The following is a 7632-nucleotide window of genomic DNA, read 5'->3' as shown; positions in this document are numbered from 1 at the left end:
TTGACGACTGATTGGATATCCAGGATGAAGAAGAGTGAGGAATTCAGGATAACTCTAAAGTTATGATCCTGGGAGACTAGAAATAGTACCTACAAAGAAATAAGGAAGCTTGGAACAAGGGAGGATTTGGGAGAAAAGAAAGTTTGGTTTTTAAGATGTTGAATTTGAGCTGTCTCAATGGCATTTGGTTTGAAATCATAGGCAATCAGTGATGGGGTAGAAACCTGGGCTGTATCTATTGATCTGGGAATTAACAGTATAGAGGTGATTAGTAATATTATGAAAATTAGCAAATTAGTAGAAATTGCTAAAATTATGAAAATTCTCCAAGAGGGATTACTAATATTATGAAAATTAGCAAATTAGTAGAAATTACTAAAATTATGAAAATCCTCTCTCCCAAGAATATGGAAAAAGAGGACTAAGTGACAGAGCCTTGGGGCATTAATGTGTGGGATAAGAATCCACTTTAAAAAATATTTGCTCCTCTGAGCAAAAGGAAAAGTTTATTTTGGCTTTTCTGGAGAAAAGGGCACCCCAAGTCTCACAAAGGTAGTGAAGCTCAAGGAGCTGCCCCAAGGTGACAGTCAGGCAAGATTATATGGCCTGGTGTGATCCCCCCTCCCCAGCCCCTTCTCTTCCAACCTGATTGGTTAAGGTCTTCAGAGTTACAATCTCTGCTGAAAAAATACCCAGCAACAAAGAGAAGAATGAAAGGTTTGCATAAACTATTACCTCCCTATTCGGGTGGGTGAGGGGATCGGAATTTTTCTGATGACCTTGTTCCATGAGGATGCAAGGCCTTCTTATCCAACAAGAGAAGGTGGGCTGCTGCTCTCACAGTCCGGGCTCACCGAGACTGCGGGGTCTCCTCTCTGCAGAATCAATGCAAGGTCTCCCTCCCTGGCAGAGTCAGGAGGGTGCCTGGCTGGCAGGGCCAGGCCTCTGAGAGTCTGAGGGTGAGGGTCTGCCTTTGTTTTCAAGCCGGGGAACCCTGAGAGGCCTTCACTCAGGTTAACTCCTAAGACCCCACTGATCTATCCTATTAAAGGCTGGAGGACCCCGCGGAAGAAGCCTTTATTAGTTGTTTTTTTAGGTTTTTCAAGGCAATGGGGTTAAGTGGCTTGGCCAAGGCCGCCCGGCGAGGACCTTTATTAATTATCGTGCTGCGATGGGCGGCGATGGCCCCCTGGGGGGCTGCTCTCCTTTCTGCCCCCGCTCCCGGCTGGAGATGCGTTCACCCGGGACGCTTCGGCATGTTCCACCCGCCTATGTGCGGTCTTGCTGGGCGGTGAGAGCGGGCTTGGCCGGCCTCCCGTTAGTCCGAGGCCGGAGCCCCTTCGGCGCCCAGGGCGGCGGGGCCGGCGGCGGCTCCCAGGCGCGCCTCCTCGCCCCCGCTCCCCCGGCGCGCTCCGGACGGCCCGGGACCGGCGCATGCGCCCTCCTCTCTCCCTCGGGCGGGGAAGAAGGGCGGGCGTCACGGCGAGGAGCACTCCCCACGCCGAGAAAATCCTTCCGCCTCGGAGACAAAAGAAAAAGAATCCCGAGGCTCGGCCTCCGGCTCGCGCGCGCTCCGGCGGCCGCGCCCCTCGGTGTAGACGGCCTCCGGCCGGCGGATCCCTGCGCGGGGGCGGGGCCGCGCCGCGCTCCCCTCCCCTCCTCCCAGTCCCGGGCGGCGGACGCGGCGGCGCTCGGCTCTCGTCTCGCTCGTCCCTCTCCCCTCCCCCCCAGGCTGCCCCTCCCCCGGCGCCCTATGGCGAGAGGGAGCCCCCGGGCCGGCCGGGCAGGAGCAGCGGCGGCGGCGGCCGAGGGCCGGGGGGCGCCATGGGCCTGAGCCGGTGACGGGCACGGACCGTTGGCCGCCGCGCCGGCAGGATGAGGCGGTAGCGCGGCCCCGGATGCCCCCCGTCGCCGGCGTGAGGCCCAGTGCTCTGCCGGGGAGGAGGAGGAGGAGGCGGCGGAGGCGGAGGAGAGGAAGGTGAGCCGCGGCCCCGGCCGGGCGCGGACGCGCCTCGGGCCCCGGGCGGCGGGCGGCGCGGGGCGCGCGCCCCTTTGTTGGCGGGGCGGGGGCGGGGCCGGCCGCCTCCTTTGTCCGCTCCCGCGCGGGGGGGCTCGGGGTGCTGGGCCCCCGGAGAGGAGGCCCTTGTCTGCGCGCCCCGCGCCCGGGCGCCGCGGAGGAAGGAGGGAGGGGGCTGCGGCCCGGCCGCGCGGGACGTGGCCCGGGAGGCACCTGCGGCAGAGGGGCCCGGCCGCCGGCGCCCCCGAGGCGGGCTGGGACACGAACTCCCGGGGCCGCGCTGCGACGCGGCAACTTTTCCCAGTCCGCGTGTTCCTGGGCTCCGTCCCGCCCCGCTGGGGCCTCAGCCCCCCTTTTCCCACACGACTCACACAATGGGGCGCGCAGCCCGGGGGGCGCAGGGGAAGGGGGGAGGATGCCAGAAAAATGTGGCGTCCAAAACTCGAAAAAAGGTGAAGGTGGTTGGAAACTACCTTGGCACAGAATTGAGGGAAAAATGCAGTGATGGTTGAGGGAGTAATGATGGCTTAGGAAAGGCCTCTTCCAGGAGTCCAAAGGAGATAGCCTGGTGCAAAAGGCCCCCGGGATACCCCGAAGAGAGAGGGGACCTGGGAACCCCGAGTCGGGCCTGCTCAGAGCTGGGGGTTTCAAGGGTAGGACCGAATTGAAGTGGGCCAAAGGCGAGGAGGGCTGGGACGGGCGGACCTTCCTGTGGGCAGAAGAGCCAGAAGACTTTTCTTGTTTGGTTTTTAATCCCCTGGCAAATCCACCCCCCCTTCCCACCTCTCCCTACTGCCTTCCTATTTAAAAAAAAAGAACGAAAGAAACGTTAAGGAAATGGAAAGGAAATATTGGCACCAAAGTGGTAGTAAAATTTTAAAGGTAAGTGTAACTAGTTTAAATTCGTGCTTTTCTAACTTGCTGACATTTAGGAGGAAAAAACATGAGCTCGGGAAGACGAGGAAAAGGGAAATGCCATCAGCAACCTTAGGGTTTTGGTGGTCGAGGTTTAGCTCTGTTGGTTTCTTTGGAAACAAAAGTTCTTGAGTGAACCATTTGTTGACTACAAGAGGGAACCATTTAATGTGTGTCTCCTTTGTCTCACATTTCTGATGCTGAATCTTAGATGTGTAATTTTGTTTTTTCTTTTACATGTGAACAAAAATTAAATATACTCCTCATTTTCCTCTTGGGTACAACACATAAAGAGAAAAATAAATTACATGATAAATTGAGCAAGGAAAAGGTAATACTAGGGAGGGGGTCAGGAAAGGCTTCTAAGAGGAGATAGCCCCCAAGTCAGATTTTGAAAGAATCAGGTTTTCCAGAGGTCAAAGAAAAGTAGTACATTCCAGACCAGGGGAGGTGGGCTGGAAGCCGGACACTGTGCTGAGGCATAGGGTGTGGTGGAGGGTGGTAGCTGTGTCTGGGTCGTGCTAAAAGCACAAGAAGATGCACAGGAAGCTTAAGAGTTGTCTGGCTCCCTTTATGGGCTCTATTTTGACTACTTGTTATGAGGTTGTATAATAGCAAAATCTTTGAACTCAGTTTGCAAGTCTTTCACAATTGACTTTGGGTGTTAAATTCCGTAGCCAGCAGGTACAGAGCTTGAAGCGAAACCCTGGAAGCAGAAGGTAGGTATGGCTGACTCTTAACAGCTTAATTGTTCCGATTGGTGGTGACATAAGGAACAATTTATTAGCATTAGAAATTGTTTTCTGTTTGCCCCCTGAGTTCTAGTTTTCCTCTTGGCTGTTTAGACATGAATTGAGTTCTTTTTTAAAGGGCACTTTAGAAAATTCTGGTTTCAGCTAACGTTGGCAGATTATTTCATAAGTAGATTAAAAATCTACAACTTTTGCTTGCTTACATTGGTGCTTCATGTCATAAAATATCCATAGTGTTTATTTAAATAGGCATGGGTTTAAAATTTTTTTTCTTTTTCTTCTCCTTTTAAAACTATCCTTGTGATTATTTTAGCTTAATATACCTTGAGGCAACCCTGTTCCCACCACTTTTTCCCCCACACTCTCTCACCTTCACTCCTCTCCCCCACATTTATCATTCCTTTCCCAGGTTTTGGACTTTGGCTTATAGATTCCCCTTCTTTTTTTTTTTCCCTAAATAAGTAGAATTTTCCCTTCTGTTTCTTCTGTTACTGTCCCCCCCCCCCATTTATCTAGACTTTGTAAAGAGATTGCTTTACTCTGTTCTCTTCAATTATCTTTCCATTCTGTCTAGTCTTTGATTATTGATTATTATTCTTTGATTCTTGATAATTATTCCTTTAGTTTCTTTGTCTTCATTTTTGAATTAAAGCTTCTAAAGTACTTATTTTGACTTTCCCATTCTAAACCATTTCTTTTTTATTGCTTTGTAGGCCTTATCCTGTCTCTACATTTTTTTTTTCTGTTGTGACTCATTCTTGAAGTACCAAATCCTGCAGGAGTGGCGAGGTTACAAGTATTGCCCTATGATAAAAATTTCCCTTGGTCCTTGTTCATCTGGTTGTCCACTTATATAGCTTGCCCTCCCACAGTCATTTTCTTTCTCACCTGCATTAAATCTCTTTTCAAGGACCTTGGTCTTCCACTTGTCCAGGTGACACTTGCCTCTAGAAGTTCTGATTTCCCTTTTCCTGAGGTGAGTTGTTGTCCATAGGGTATGATGTTGTTCATCAAGGAAAAATGCTTGATTTGAGAAAATGGTCTCTCTCTGCCTCAAACCCTTGCAGATTATAGGCACAAAATAGTAAGATGACATTCTTCTATTATGGAATATATATCTCATCCCATGAGAATGTTCTTCATTGAAATTTCCTCCCTTCCTGATTCAAGACCTTTCCCTTTTCTTTTCCTCCAGTTTTAATCCTTCCCTTTGCCACTACACTCATTTTCCTGTAGCCCTTCTTGCTGAGAGACTACAGGAGCTATTTTCTCTTCATTGTTCTATCATTGATTTGAATGGGGAACATCACACATTCTTTTCTGTCTTCTACTTATATCTTTATGGTCCTTTTAGGAAAATTTTCATTTTTCAGTTTAGTCCCGCAAAATAAGCTGATTGATCCATTAAGGATCAATGTTTATGAGATTAAAAAGTCCATGATGGTTTGGGTTTCTTTCTTTTTTTTTTTTTTTTTGCAAGGCAAACGGAGTTAAGTGGCTTGCCCAGGGCCACACAGCTAGGTAATTATTAAGTGTCTTGAGACAAGATTGAACCCAGGTACTCCTGACTCCAGGGCCAGTGCTTTATCCACTACGCCACCTAGCTGCCCCATTTGGTTTTCTTAAGTTCCTCTCTTTTTCATTTTGTCCCCTCCTATACTTTTTTACTCTTAATGATCCTTTTATTTTTTAAACTCTAGGCTTGTTTTTCTCCTTTTAATATTCTTTAGAATTTGGGGATGATTTATTTCTTTGTTTTCCTCAGTTATTTGTATTTATTTGCCTTGGGTTTTTTTTTGTTACCTGGGGAACTTGCAGTACAGATAATCTGCTTGTGTCTTTTTTTTTAAGTAGGAGTATTTCAAAGGCCTCTGTTTTATAGAACATAATTTTTTTCATTGCCAGTTAGTCCAAGATTTGCAGGGAATGTCACTTTGTGTTGCTTTTTGAGTTCTTTTGCATTTTTTATGTTATTCCATTCCCTTTTAGGGTTTCTGGTGGGTGCAAAATAGTCTTGAATTTTCTTTTCATTTGAAAGTCTTTCTCTTGGTCTCTTGCAGAATTTATTGTTATTGAACTTATTTACTTTGTCTTGGAATTTGCAGAATAAGTTTTTTGTTTTCTGAGGAGATTTGTGAATTCAGTTGGTGCTATGTTTTCTATATTCAAAAGTTCTGGGTTTGTAGCATTATGATGTTTGGGTTAGTTGATTTGTCACTCTACTGGAAGACATGATCTCTCTGAAATCAGTATGTTTTCTTTGTAGAGATCTTGTGCTGGTTTTTTCCCTATTATTTTTGCTTCTCTTCTTCCAAACTCCTTCCAGATTGTCCAGATGTGTTATACCTGTATTCCTCTTGTTTTTCTCTCTTTATATCTATTTGCCACCAAAGACTCGAGTTTTTCTATTCTGTTAATTATTTCTGCTCTATAGGCTGTAAATTCTGTTATTTGTTCCTTTTAACTTCTTTAATTTCTGCCATGGAACCATTTTCTGTGGTTACTGTCTTTTGATAAATCCATAGGATTCTCTCAATTTCTTTTGTGTTATAGCATTTACAGACATTTGCAGTTGTTAGATAGCTTGGTAGCCATTTTCATGCTGATTTATCTGCTTGTACTCTTAGATTTTTAGCTTTAATTTTCTTTCTCCTGAGATATTTAGTGGTTTTAAAAGCCTTTTTTTCTTTATGTTCCTATATTGTTCACTTTCTGACTCTCTCCTTTAATAGCTGCCCTCTGAATTCCTGGATTTCAGTTGACTTAACTTTACTTCCACATTGGAGAATTAATTTTCCACCTTTCCTGATCCCTGCCCCAAATGTCTAAGGAGGACAGAAGTGGTCCACACTGCATAATCGTGCCCTTTCTTTTAGACCTATGCCTGGAAATCTGTCCAGTTAGATCCTTCTTTAATTCTACTTATTGCTGGTGCTTCCAGTCTTCCTTCTCTACAAGGTTGACTGGTGCTTGTTGCCATGAAATTGTTGGAGTGAGGGCAGGGCCTGGGTGGGGCTGGCTGAGCTGCCCAGACTGTTAGCAGCCAGAGTAAGAAATCACCAGAAAGACCCTAAAGCAGGGCTGTTCAGTCTGTCTGCTCTTTTGGGCCAAATTGCTGTACAGAAACTTGTGGAGCCAAAAGGTTGGACACCTGCCCTAGGGCATAAGCTTATGGGTCAGGTGGTAAGTCTCACCAGACTTGGGAGCTAGGGAGGGTGGGGCTGTTTTCTTGTTGAGGTTTTTTAGTTTCTTTGCCCTTGAAGATATTCCTTTTAGGTAGCTTTTAAAAGTTAGTGGAAATTGGAGAAAATATCTAGGCCTCTATCTTGTTGCTCATGTGCTTTTTTCTGAGAATGTATTCTTATAGCAGATCAAAATTTCACTTTCTCCAATTTGACCATTCTTCATTAGATTCCTTGCCTTGAAGTTGCAGGCCAATTGCTTAAAAATCAGGTGATCAAGAAAAAAAAGAAAAAAATCAGGTGATCCAGCCAGTCTTGAAATGAACTGGAGCCTCCTAGTGGGTGAAAGATTGAAGCTAACCTTTTATCTCAAATTAAATGACTATAAGAATTGGATTAGGAGTTGGGCAGTATGTTCTGGCAATACCACTAGTTAGTTGTATGTTTTTGGACAGGCAGTGCTAGGTTGCATTTCTTTCTCTATAAAAGGAAGTGTCTCTGAGGTCTCTCAAAATGTTTTAAATTTATCCTGGTTCTAGACAGAATTTTAGAGGACAGTTCATAAGACTATCATGTGTAAAATAAATGTTTGTTGGCTGATTGACAGTGATATAAATAGGAGATTGGTTCCAAAGCTCTTTGTGAATAGAAATAGTTTCCTTTTTTGTGTTTGTATTCCCACTGCGGTAGGCAGTTAAGAAATGTTTGCTGATTGATTGAGGGTCAAAATATATGCTATAATGTTTTAAAATAGAGGAAATTCTGT

General features: G+C 46.1%; 1 protein-coding gene across 1 annotated transcript in view; it reads left to right on the top strand.

Annotated features, from left to right (window-relative positions):
• Positions 1-1670: 1670 nt before the first annotated feature.
• The window catches only part of CCNI (cyclin I), a 52377-nt gene continuing 46415 nt past the window's right edge, over positions 1671-7632 (top strand). Inside the window, exon 1 of the mRNA XM_074228548.1 lies at positions 1671-1978. The gene's annotated coding sequence lies outside the window, so the exon portion shown is untranslated. The remainder of the gene's footprint in view (positions 1979-7632) is intronic.

This window comes from Macrotis lagotis, chromosome 3 (assembly GCF_037893015.1).
Source record: "Macrotis lagotis isolate mMagLag1 chromosome 3, bilby.v1.9.chrom.fasta, whole genome shotgun sequence".
In the NCBI taxonomy this organism is placed as follows: domain Eukaryota; kingdom Metazoa; phylum Chordata; class Mammalia; order Peramelemorphia; family Peramelidae; genus Macrotis; species Macrotis lagotis.
The sequence above is the reverse complement of the archived record's forward strand: the minus strand, read 5'-3'. Positions and strand labels throughout refer to the sequence as shown.